The following is a 13,439-nucleotide window of genomic DNA, read 5'->3' as shown; positions in this document are numbered from 1 at the left end:
TTTTGTATGCCTTCCTGCTTGATTCCTCTGCCTGCTCTTTTTGCTTTCCCCTCTTCTCCTAGGTTTTATTTTCTGCTTTGGGAACTGTATCCAAAGCTTCCTCAGAATGAATTGCTTTTTAAAAGCTTCCCCATAATGAGGCTTGTCGCACGAATGGAGCATTGCTGAACTCTCACAAAGTGGCACAGGCTGCCTCAACCTCTCGATGCTCGCTCTCAGAATTAGCATTCTTGTCTAACAATGGTTTTCATCCCTTCTTTTTCTGCTGCTGAAGATTGTGACCTGAGGCATTCAAGAAACCACACTCACAGGAATGAATGGAAAGTATGAGGATTAAAGTGAAGGTTAACCTCCCAGAATAGGAGAACTTTAGAGTCAGGCTCTCTTCCTTATCCATTGGGCCCAAGTATTACAGGAGAAGCAGGAGAGTGAGTGATCTCACATTCAGTGCCAAAGGTGAAGGCAGCTTTCCTCACAATGAGCAAAGCCTGTGTCCTTTAGGAGTAAATTCAAGGAAAATGCTTCATGGCTGAAGCAAACGGGTCTGGGCCACAGCTGCAAGCTCTTCTGCTTCACCATGGAGGGCAGAAGTGCTCTGCTGAACTGCTTGTGCCCCTTTAGACCTCTGAGCACCCAAATCACCAAGGAGAAAAGCTGTGAGATACCTGCTTTGAACTGGTGGGTCCTGGAGGAGTATAGGCTAGGCTTGGAAGCCTTTCTGCCAATTTGTTGAAGACATTGGAAGTAAATAGAATAAAAGGGAGCAGCCTCACTGTTGGAGTTCTGAGGACTGAATGGATCTTGCTGGGGCTCACACCCAAATTACTGGTTCTGAGCTAGGCCGTCTGCCCCAGAGGGCAGCGAGTCTTGCAGGTTCTGGGGAGTTTTTGAGGGCAGTCTTCTTCCCAAAGGGGACACAGTGAAGAAGAAAAATGAGTGAGAATTTATCTGAAATCCTGAATTTCTATTTTGCATGTAATCTTAACCTCACAAAGAAAGGAAAGAGAGACAAAGGGAGGAGGGGAATGGAAAGAGAAAAGGGAAAGTTCATCAAGACTCCAGCTCAGCATTGCTACTGAAATGTCCAGTACAATGCAAATTTGGAAATTCAATTTTTTTAAATTTTTTTTTTTAAATGATCACAATAACTTTGCTATTTGAACCTTTAGAAATGATGTGTTACTCCCCATGCTGATCTGGCAAGCTTCCTTTTAGGCTTTCAGCAAGCTATCACAAGCACTGAAAAAGCCTGGTAGTCCCATCTCAGCTAGGAGTCTCTGCTGTGTTATGGGGTATGAATGACATCCTCTGCCATCAGTGTAAAAGTCTGATGGCTACACAAGCTCTTTTCAAATCTTGGCTTCTTCTGCTTAATATTGTGCAAAAGCAAGCAGTCTAGAGGCATTGTGTAGGCAGTCAACATCACATTTCTTCCATGAAGTTTTAATCCCAGTTTGCACTGGTGACCTTGCAGAATCTTTGAAAACCTCCATTGCTTCACTGATTAAGCTGATGGACTGATGGTTTTCTGCTTTCTATGCAAAAATGCATAACACCTTGCTTGATTAGAGATACAATTGCACAGAATTATTAGCATTATGGAGTAGAAATTATGAAAGTGCCATTTATGATCGTCTGGCTCCCAGACTACTGCACTTTATTAAAACAAGGGAATATTTTGGGGAAGAAAAATAGGATGCAGGAGCAGGGTAGCTGATGATCTCATATTCAATTCCACTTTAGGCAAAAACAAAGCATGCAAAATTTAGCCCAGAATGATTAACCTTCCTGGGATTATAAACTATACTGAAAACCAAATGCTATGAAGGAAATTATTAGACAACCTTAATTAAAAACATCACTACCAGCTCTCCACATAATAAATGCACTTGATCTGAGTAAAATAAAATGAAGTTAATGGTGAATAAACATTTGAAATAAAAGGAAGATTTTAGAACCTAGTGCTGGGGGAGGCCTTCATCCCTCCCCTCCCTGTAGTCCCTGCAGCCCCATTTCAGCCAGTGGTGGTGGATAATCAGGAAACCACTGAATTTGAAGGATGTACATACCCACCCTGTCACAGAGAGGAAAAATAAATGCAGGAATGCCCATTATCGCTAAGTTAGATGAGGAAGGAGAGGGACAGAGGATGCAGAAAGGCTGGACTCCCTGCCAGCTGGAGGAGGCAGATGAGAGGCCAGGCAGGGAGGGGAGCTGACCTGGCACCCCTGTTTGGGAGGGAGCCAAGGCTGGCTGCAGCAGTGAGCAGAAACCCAACAGGGAGCACCAGGCAGGTGTAGCCTCAGACACGTCCAGGGTGGCTGAAGCAGAGGTCAGGCTGAACAAATTTGATTAACTTCTCCTAAGAAGGGACAATGACAGCTGACAGGAGTGCCACAGCAGACATAATCTCCTTGGACTTCAAGAAGCCTTTTGCCATGTCACGGCTTTGAAGGCTGGTTTAAAAACTGGTATTGCTGGCCAGATTTTACTAGTTAAATCAGCATCAGAGGGAAGGAGACATGTTGAAAGCTCATTTAGATTTCATGTTAATCACCTTGGCAGTGACCTTTTAAAATCAAAAATAGTTTAAAACAGACTTTACAGTGCTTGCAGCTGTAAGTACTGCCTATACTTACCCAAGGAGAGGAGGTTGATTTCAGTCAGAAAGATGAGCTTGATAGCTTTAATCAATTCTTAATAAAAGAAAAATAAAACAGATGAAAGCAGCCAGCTCAGGAACTTAGAAGAAGCAAGCCAAGAATTTCATATTTATGGTCTGGGTCTTGTAAGCACAAGCATCAGAGTAAATTTATTTCCATGTGTGAAAATCAATGATCTTTGTCATTGTAATTAAAACTGCACTTAAAAGTATAACTATTTTCATTGGGGGGATGTTTTGCCTGCTTGTTTCAGTAAGTTATACCACCACTGGCAGACAGGGAAAGTCTCAGGCTGCACATAAATTATAAAGGCACAGTGGCATTCCTTGTTCTCTTGTCAAGGTTTAGGCTGCCCAAGCACATCCTGTGTCAGGACAGCATCTTGCAGCTGTTTCCACAGAACCATCAAATCACCAAAACATCACTGGGAAGGGACCATTGAAGGTCTTCTAGTCAAAACCCCAGCACAAAGCAGGACTGTAGCCACTGTGGGATCAGGTCAGCTCTGCCTTAGTCTAGCTGGGCTGTGAAAAACTAATTTGCAGATTTGACAGCCTCCCTGTGCAGTGTGCTCCTGTGCTGCATGACCCACACAGATTTGCTGTTATTGCTTTGATTTGGCTTTTTTTCAGTATTTACCTACAGTATTTTTCAGTATTTATCTACCTTTATAAAGTCAGACCCATCTTCTTCTATTGTTTCCTATCTCAGAGCTGTGTTAAGGCTGGATTGTCAGCACTGAATAGAATTTGTTGCCTTTTGTTGATTTCATCAAGCCTATTATTACTGTTGTTGGGGTTTTCTTGGTTGGGTTATTTTTTTATGTTGTTCCTACTTAATTAGTACAGTGCGTTGTCTTGGGGCTATTTGGAGATGAAAAACAAGACTTTAATGATAAAATACAGCAAAAAAAAAGACAGGCTACTGTTGTCAATGTCAGCAAATAAATAGCGTTAATCTGTCTTCATTACTGCCATGCATGGTGTAACACAAGAGTTCACCAGGTGGGAAGAAGTATAATATCTTTTAACCACTCTACAAGTGCTAAGAATTAAGCTGAAACTTAAACTGTAAATTTTTCTTTGATCAGCAAAGAATTATGACAGTCATTTTGTCTTCAGAAGGCTTCTGACATCTTTACATTAGGACACTGAGGGAGTGCAGAGTATCTGACCTGACCTGTCATCACCAGTTCTCAATGGGAGGTGCCTCACTGCCATTTGTGCCTCTGGAAACTCTGTCCTGTCTGCTTTGTGGAGTGGGATGCTCATTCCAGCTGGAGTTATGTCCCTTCCCTGCTATATTTTAAAATATGAAGTTTTAATTAGCACACAGTTATGTTTTAGAGTGCTTCAGAGTATGTCATGTCCTTAAAGGTTTTCAGCAAACGGATGTTTGGTTCCCCCCCTCCCACCTCAAAAATGAGTTATCCAAGCAATCTGTGCCAAGTGTTTTTGAGAATAAAGGTTGAACACACACAGCTAGATTATGTGGCAGTGTAAATCAGGACTGTGCAATTCACTTCAATGATTTACATTATCTGAAGATCCGGACTATTAATTTTTGGAAGCCTACCTTTTTAAAAGCAGTTTTTTAGTCACTGTGACATCTAACCATCTGGCTCCAGTTTCCCTTGGTATGCACTTTCAGGCATGAATACTAGGAGGCTTTGTTAAATATGCAGATTACCCAGGCAGTGCACAGGAGATGGTGATAGGTAAAGCTTTGTTTGCACTGCTTATTTCTTTGCAAAGTTGTCTTGGTTAGACTTCAAATACAATCCGTAATGGATTTGATTCCCTGGTCCCTTTACCGTGGTTTTGTACTTCTGTTGAAGATTTTAACTGATGGGACAAGGGAAAGGATATCCTGGCTGGTGTGATCATCTGCCACAGCAGCTAGTCTCACTGTGGAGGTAACAGGAGAGATTGTTCACGGAGTGCCTATGAGCTTGACCCCTTTTGGCAGTCTACTGCTCTGGCACATCTCTGGAACACATGGGTGTGATCCATTTTGGGAAGAATAATGGATTTTAAAGGACTAGCCCAGCAAAGTTCATATCATGGCCTGTTTGGAACTCTTTAGTTGGAGAGTGCACACGTTGGTGTTGCCTCTCCCAGGCTCCCAGATCACAGCTTGGGCATGGCTGGGCATCTCATTCCCAGAACAGATGCTTTGGTCCATGGCTGCCTTTGCTCCATCTGGTGAGGAGGGTGAATCAGCACCCTCACCCGGCAGAGCTGATATTCCAGACTGTTATCACCAAGTCAAAAGCAGAAGCTCTGAACTCACAGAGATCTTGGTTACCTCTAACAGGCTGCTTGCCAGGGTCAGCAGAGCTCCTCAGCCCCAGCCTGAGATTCATAACGTGCTCTTTCAAAGAGCTCCCACACAGGGACTGTAATTTTCTTTACTGCCACAGAACTGTCTCATTTATAAAGTAAGATCTAGTGTTTGAACACAGAGTTGTGTTCTCCCGAGGATATGATTTTACCCAACACAATATTTCCTGAGGCAACAAAGTTATTGACTGCAATACTTTATGTTGCTGCAGAAAGGAAGTCTCTGTGAAATAACCTGTAATTGTGACCCTGTTTTGTCATTTTTGTATCTTCAGGTATGCATTTAGAAAGGGCTACAGGATACAGAAGAACCATGATGAGCTTAGGATCAGTCCATTACTTTTTCCTTTGTTCCTGCTGAGATTTCTCCATTCATCAGATGTGGAGACAATCTGTGGTCCTGAAAAGGGATTGGTGTTCCTCCATCCCTGCAGTCCCAAGACACTCTCTCCCCACCCCTGAAGCAGGACCTGTGTCATCTTACGTTCCCTGTAACAGAAAATGCCCTCATGCTTCTCTGTTATCTCAGCTGTGAGGATGTCACCACTCTTGTTGTTAAAGCCTGAAGTCAACACATTTAACTTGATCGGGAGTTGAGGGATTTGTAAATGTTGCTAATTGAAGAAAAATGGTATCTGCAAAGTTTTTCGATTACCTCAGTTTTGTAATGTCTGTGATATCCAGTTAGGCTTAACTATCTCATCAAGGGTAATGGTATATAAATGGCTAATTTTAAGTTCCTTAAGACTATTCTTAGAAAATGCATTTGTTATTGCTACTGTAATTTTTCTCTCACTCCAGTGGGAAACAGTTATTGAGTTTCAGTAGCTTAGACTCTTACATAAGTGTTACTAATTCAGCAAAAGACATGTTATCTTTGTGTGAAGAAAAATACCTTAGATCCCGTTAAGACCCTCTTCACCCCAAAACCTGTGACAGTGTAGAAAAACCTCTGGTCTTGGTATGTGCAGCTGAATTTCCCAACTCAGCATGTGCATCTAACAAAACCCATCATCAGCCAATTGGAAGTCTGATTTTTGAGGACCATTGAACACTGAACGTTACCAGGGAGGTGCAATTACAGAAACAATTGTGTTAAATAACTTTGGACTGATGGTGTGTGAACATCAGCCCTCCCAACTTCCCCTTTTATGTTTTGGTTGGAATCTGACAGTGCACAGGGTTATGTTAGGAATACTTTAGGGAGTGTTGATATGCTTCAGAAATTCTGGCATTTTTTCATCTTTCTGTGATTTATGCCTGTGTTTTACGACTCCACAGGCTGAACAGCCTCATATTTGAAGTTCTATTTGATGTTGAGAAGAAAAAGGGCAGGGTATGTTTTAATGGAGGTGAAGCATCTTAAACTCCCCTCACATAATTCCAATTCCACTTTCTGTTGCAGCAGTGTGAGTCAGGAGGTGCAGCATGTGTCACATTTCTGTAGCACTGGACATATGTCAAATGTAAGAAGCAGTTTACCTAAGACAAATAACAGGCTGTATCAGAAAATCTGCCTTTTTTTATTAACCTCGTGAGTTGTTCATTTTGCATTTTTATTTGGATATAAGGAAGAAATTCTTTACTGTGAGGATGGTGAGACACTGGCACAGGTTGCCCAGAGAAGTTGTGGATGCCCCATCCCTGGAAGTGTTCACAGTCAGGCTGGATTGGGCTCTGAGCAACCTGGTCTAATGGCAAGTCTCCCTGCCCATGGCAGGGGGTTAGAATGAGATGATCTTTAAGATCTCTTCCAATTCACACTATTCCATGATTCTATATTTTATACAAGTCTTGTTCTTTTCTCTGCCACCACTCTGGATCAAATGCCACACACTGATCCTGGTGTGAGTTTTTAACACATGATGACTCTTCAAATGCCTGTGCAGTGACTCAGTGGTCTCAAATTCACAGATGAGGCTGCATGCACCTGAGTGAGGCCAAACAGCTGCCAGAGGCTTGGCTAACTTGCCATGCTTACAGGTAACCCTGTTGTCTACCCTAGAGAAAATACAATGCAAACATTTCCTAACCCCTGCAAGCAGCCAAATGATCTCTGTTTTAAAACTGCAAACTTGCTACCTGCAGCGAGCACAGAGGAGGCTTGAAATATTTGCTATGTAATGTGAATATTAAATGCAATGATTAAAAAGAGCTATATAAACATAAGGTAATACAGTAGCTTTAACAAGCACTTCTCCAATCCTGCTCAAGCACAGGTGGAAATGCAAAATAAATTGTGCAAACCAAACGTCCACAAAATAATACATAAATGATGATGTATTGTGACAAGGTAGTTAACAAAGTGGAAAGACAAACACCTGTCTCCTGCATATGGATTGGCAGGTACAGGGAAGACTTGGAGTACAGGAGGGTTTATGGAGAAGCTTGCAGAATATTGACTGTGTGAAACCTCCAGTCCTGTTTCTAAAACTGGACCTTTTCCCAGTGCTGTTCTAAAAGGATGAACTGATTGAGGAGGACAGGGTAGTTTCTTCCATGTCTGTCTGGCAGTACAGAGAATTTATATTCTGATCACAGAGTGGAAATTATTATGATTTAAAGTTAAGATGTCTAGAAGTGAGAATTGGAAGGCCCACAGGGAAAACAGTGAAGGAATGTGAAAAGAGAGGCTGTCATTCTAACAAGAAATATTTAGTTAATAAATAAATAAATATATTACATTTGGATGTGTTAAATCATCAATTATTAAAAGACCTAAAACCAGCATGTGATAAAAGAGGTGTTCTATGTTGTTTTGTTTTATTTTTCCATCTCTGATATTGCAGAAATAAGTGCTTATTTGATAGAGGGAAAGAGAGATATTTTAAGAAATTGCCCTCAAATTTGTTTGGAATTACATTCAGACATTTCAATAGAAAACAGAAAACAACATCTTTCTCCATTTTTCACAATGTTGATATGCCTTTCATATGTACATGCAGTAGAAGCGAGCTACTGGTGAGTCAAAGATTACTTTTCAAATTAAGAGTACCACTTGTGAAGCCTTTGGTAAAAGAGAATGTCAGCTTAATAAAATGGTAATTTGTTGGGCTGCATTTTTGTTCTTGTGCGTGAATGTTGTTTCAGCCTTTGAAAAACTCATATGAGAAAGATTTGAAATTAGAGAACTTCTAATCTCTGAACAAATAATATAAATAGTGTCCACAGCAGATAATCACTTTTCCACACTTCTGCTGACCTTTTTCTCTGAAGTTCTCAGGTGCAACATGAGAGAAGGAAGGAGATTTTCTTAGCAACAGGAACACCGGAAAATTCTCTCTGGCAATACAAACACTTGGGCTTCAGTTCATCTTCAGTTCACACTTGAACAACACCAAGGTGAGCTTGGGGGAAAACTCTCTACTTCTGCTCACTATAAATAAGGTTTCAAAGGTTTGTTTTTCTTGAAGGGATGCGATCAAAGTAGTTGAGTGCACTGGAAACAAAACTGAAAACTTTTCTAAATGTAAGTAGCTTAAGCTGTGAAATTCATCAGCCATTTAAACCCTTCCTTTCTTCTCTCCTCTATAGAAATAGATGCATGGCCAAATTGAGCTGCATGTGATTGTGCACAGGATTTCCACTGCTATGCTGTAGGTCAAGCCACATGCAGATTGGTGTTTGGTGAAACCACTGGAATATTTCCAGAGTAGGATTACCCCTGATTCCAAGTGAAAATAGATGCCTGCAAAGAACAATGGGGCTTTGAGCAGTACAAACCTATTTGTTTTCAAGTAGGTCACAGATGGATTTTTATTTTTTTTCCATGGTAGAAGAGCACAGGAATATGGACCATCTAGGTGCTAGTTGCTACGGTAACCATAAAATCACATCCTCCAAAACCTTTCTATTTAATTATATACATCACTGACTAGCTAGTGGAGTAAATGTCCTTTTTTTTTTCTTCAAAACTCCAGATTGCAAAGGAAAAAGGCATGTTCATTGCAGTTTAACCTTTTCTTTGTCACTGATATTTTGGGGAAGAGAATTTTTTCCCTTCTTACAGGCATTTTTAGCTGATGCTCTGTCCAGGTTTATTGACATCATAAATTATTGTATTGGGCTGTAGTGCTACACAGTTAAGGGTTAGAGGTTTGTCATTGTTTCTGTGTATTTATAGCCTAATTCTCCAGACTTCTCCTTGATATACATGATTTGTTTCCAGCCTCATACTATTGGGGCTATATTTCACCTGTGGAAATACATTGTGGGTTTCATGGTGCTGAAATCCATATCTGCTTGAAGACTACATGGAGAACACCACCTGTGTACAGAAAACTTTACATTTTGCCATCAAAACGAAGCCAAGATACTGAAATCAAAACTGAGATTGTGCAATGGCTCAGATGGGCTTTCTGAACTGCTTTTATGACCCAGGATGAAATGGCATTAAAAGACTGTAATCAGGTAATTCACATACCTCTTCTGTTCCTAGGGCACCTTCTTTATAAAACAGTAATAATTATAGCTTACTTTAACATTTGGGGAAAAAATGATAAATATTTTCATTTATTTCATTTCCCTACTTTCACAGATTTATGACATATCCCTTTTTATCTCAGCAGAACAGATACATATTTCACTGTCTTGGTTACAAAGATCATAGTTTTCCTGCTCTTTCTACAATATATGTAATATGTACATTTACTTTTTCTTTCCCCTCTTTAAATATTTTTCTACAAAATATGTTGATTAAAAAAAGTAATGGGGAGTGATCTCCACGCAGGTATTACACAGTCATCTTTAATTCATATAATTCTTTGTTCATTATTCTGTTATTGCATTGCCACACCTTAACAAAAGAAATATTTTCATATAAATATGGATATCTTCATATTAAAAAAAATTCAGGTCCCATACAAATTTGTTTCATGAAGTCAAACTGCATATACTTTTGCGGGTTTTCCAGGCAAGAGGTAACATGCTAATAATTATGTTTATTAGTTCCATTAGTATCACCAATGCAATCAAAATTGCATATTGCAAATCATTATTACTGTTTCAATAAGTAAGCAATAGAATTTGAAGGGTTTTTAGGATGAAACAAAAAGGTAAACTCTCTGAAATCAATATACAGAATCCCAAAACAGCAGGCACCTTTAGCCAGGTAATAAATAAATACAGTGTGTGAGCTTTGCAGTGTGGCTTACACCCAACCTGAATAATAGCTTTAAGCCTAATTCATAATATTCTTTCTATTGGACAAAATAATTCAGTATAAATATAATGGAAAAAAAATTCAGGTCAGGCAGTTTAAAGTTACAGTGTTAGTAATGTAACAAGAGAAATTTATCAAAATTAGTACCAATGAGTTTATTGTTTGCCAGGAATTAGCTGTGATTTGTTGTTGCTGTGATGAACTGTTTTTCTTTCTAATGATAAAATAAATTATATCAAAAAATAATAAGTGCTCTTAAATGTCTGATGTACAACTTGGTAAGCATTTTATGACTTTATATATTTGTGACAGATGGATGGCTCTAAGCAGTCCCCAGCCCAGCATCATGGTTTGAGCTGCAGATGCCAATGACAGCAGTTGCACATCTATTATGAAACTGGGAAAACCTTCAATTTTGGTTTTCGTTATTATCCTACTTACAAACCTAGGGATTCCTGAGTAATTTGGGATGATGCCTTCTCTCTATGTATGGAGCTTATATTATTTTTACCTCCTAAAATGTCTTAACAGCTTGGTGGAGCTGTGTCTTTTCACCTTTTTGAAACACCACTTGCAGCTGAAATTGTACTTAAGATTGCTATCCATAAGCAGCCTAGTGTCTCCATGTTTCTCTGGAATTACTGTCCTCCTTCCACCATGTCTCTGGGTCCTAGGGTTCAGACATTGGTTTGGGGAAGGAGAGGAGGATTATAGAGAGAAGAATCAGTGTCACTATCTCTTTTTTGAGAGGACCTCTGTGGGTGTAGATTTCCTTCCTCCTCACATTTGGGTCTGCCTGGAGTAATTTTATATATTTTATATGATCTTTGCCCTGCTGCTTCTCCTCTGGTTCCCATTTCCACATGACTGTCTGTAGTACATTTACCTTCTGTTAGAGACATGGTCATTATCCTCTTTGTTATCCTTAAAGCTGGTTTTACCCTCCTCCCATGGCTGCATTCCTTTAATAACGATTAACTGGCCACTGGTGACATGTTTATAGCCCTGTGGCCCCTGGTGTCATCCTGTGCCCATAGTTTCAACACCCCTGCCATCACCCCCTGTCAGCAGTCCTTAGTTTTGTTCTAAAGTCGTAAATAGCTCATTCTGCACTGAGTACCTGCTTGCTATTACCCCAAACAGCTGTTCACAAGATGAAACAAAGTAGGTAACCAGATTTTCAAATTGTTGTTCTGCTGAACAAGACTAAATATGGCTCCAGCTAGGCCAAAAGAGATCCAGACAGACAGAGCCTGATGGGTGCTGAGCTGTGCTATTGTCCTAGCACAAACCTGTTACAAACAACACTTTACAGGACAAGGAGGCTGCAGAGTGTCCTAATCCCAAAGCCCTCACTTCAAGGATCCACGCAAGTCTGAATGAAGCACCTACTTGTTGGTGAGCAGTGAAACGTCTATAACACAGAGCACAGAGTCAAGTATCCTGTTTACTTCCAGTTTTGTGATGGTGGAATAGAGTCATAAAGAAATAGGGTAACAAAAGCCATTGCTATGGCCCTACTTACCAAGAATTGTCTGAAATACTCCACTTTCTCAGGCTCCTTTGTTAGTTTCTGTGGCTGTCCCCAGTCTGGCACACTAGAGAGAGCTCTTAGATCTGAATGTTTTCTACTTGAACTGCTAATGTTGGTTAGAGAGGCCATTTGGAACAGTTTCTTCTTTGGCCCACAATCAAAGGACCAGGTTTTTTTTCTGTCTTGTTTACCTACTCATCATTTTCCTGTGTGAGAGCACTGAGACATTATACAGTGCCAAGAGGATTATGTAATCGCTTTCCCCCACCCTCCCTAAGTTTACTTGATTAACATTTTTATTGCATATCTTAATTAGTAGATTCCTAGCTTTAGGCTCCAGGCTGCTTTTCTCTCCATACAGCCTCTGTTGACTGCTGTGATTTAATTTTAAAACTTCTGAAACATGAGACATTCTAATGGTTTTAAATATTTGGTTTGTTACAACTTTGCATATAGAGGGTTATAATAGCACATTAAAAATTATTTGAGAATTTGCTTCTGAGAAGGAACAGCTTCTTCCTTTACATTCCATTAGACTTCAGGCAGCTCATTTATACGGACAGAAAATAAAAATTTGATAGCCTTAATGTGAGGGATTTAGAAACAGCTTTTATCATTGAGACATTACAGAGACATATCCTTGCAAGCATGAAAGGAAACAGAGGATTGATCCCTTTCTAGCTCAAGAGTTACAAAGGTAGACATTTCTTGAGGCCACTTGAGGAATTGATCCTGTAAGCAGTGTCCAAACAATTCCAAACCTGCAGAAAGCAAAGCTGAAGTGAGTGTGGTCTCTTCTTTTTAGCTAACAGTTCACTGATTATAGAACTTATCTGTAAACTTATATTGGAATTACTTCAACTCATTTTTTTCTGCACTGGATGGTGGTTTCTGCTCACCATATTGCAGCATATTCTGATTCAAGGCTCTTGCAATCTGCCTTGCTGAATCCTTTGTACATATCATAAAAAACATAGCTATCTTTGATGGGACAGAGATTTGAATTCTATCGTGACAACAGTGCTATTAATATATTAGTTGTTATTCTTGCATTACCTCCCTCAAATATTTCACGACTTGGAGGAGAGAACAACTTCAAAAGGATTGTATTTCCTTGTTCCTTTTTAAATGTACAGAAAATATACAGAATTCTTCACACTTCTACTGTTTAGTGAACTTAAAATTTCTTTTTTATGTGTTTTCCCTTTCTAAATATAATTGAGGAAGCATCTTTTGCTTCGTATGAAGGTATAGAGCAACATCATGTGCTGAGATCTGTAGGTGTGTGTGAGAGAAACCCCTTGTGTCTCTAGTTTCTTTCTGCACTACAAAGCAGGCAGCCACAAATATATTTATCCCTAAATCACTTTTAGAGTAACTTCTCATATTGTTAGGCCTTTAAAGGAGCTCTGGGACTCTGCATATCTTTCATCCTAGGAACTATTTCTCCTTTGCAAAGCTTTCTGGCTTGTTTTATATCAAATGATCCCATAGGTTAGAATGAGACCAAATGTTTCATTGGCCAAAATAGGAGGTGGTGACTATAACTGGGGATTTATTTATTATGTGACTTGGCAGTACGATATCTGAATTATCTACACAGACCTGCACAAGAAAAGGAGCCTGCTAGCTGGATTTTGTGCCTGAAATTAATCATCCATGTATTGATTCCTCTCTCCTATATCCTCTCCTCTTTGGAAATTTGGTCCCACAGTTCACACTTTGAATTGAATTGTTTC

Source organism: Lichenostomus cassidix, chromosome 1 (genome assembly GCF_008360975.1).
Source record: "Lichenostomus cassidix isolate B80296 chromosome 1, HeHo_3.0, whole genome shotgun sequence".
NCBI classification, from domain to species: domain Eukaryota; kingdom Metazoa; phylum Chordata; class Aves; order Passeriformes; family Meliphagidae; genus Lichenostomus; species Lichenostomus cassidix.
The sequence above is the reverse complement of the archived record's forward strand: the minus strand, read 5'-3'. Positions refer to the sequence as shown.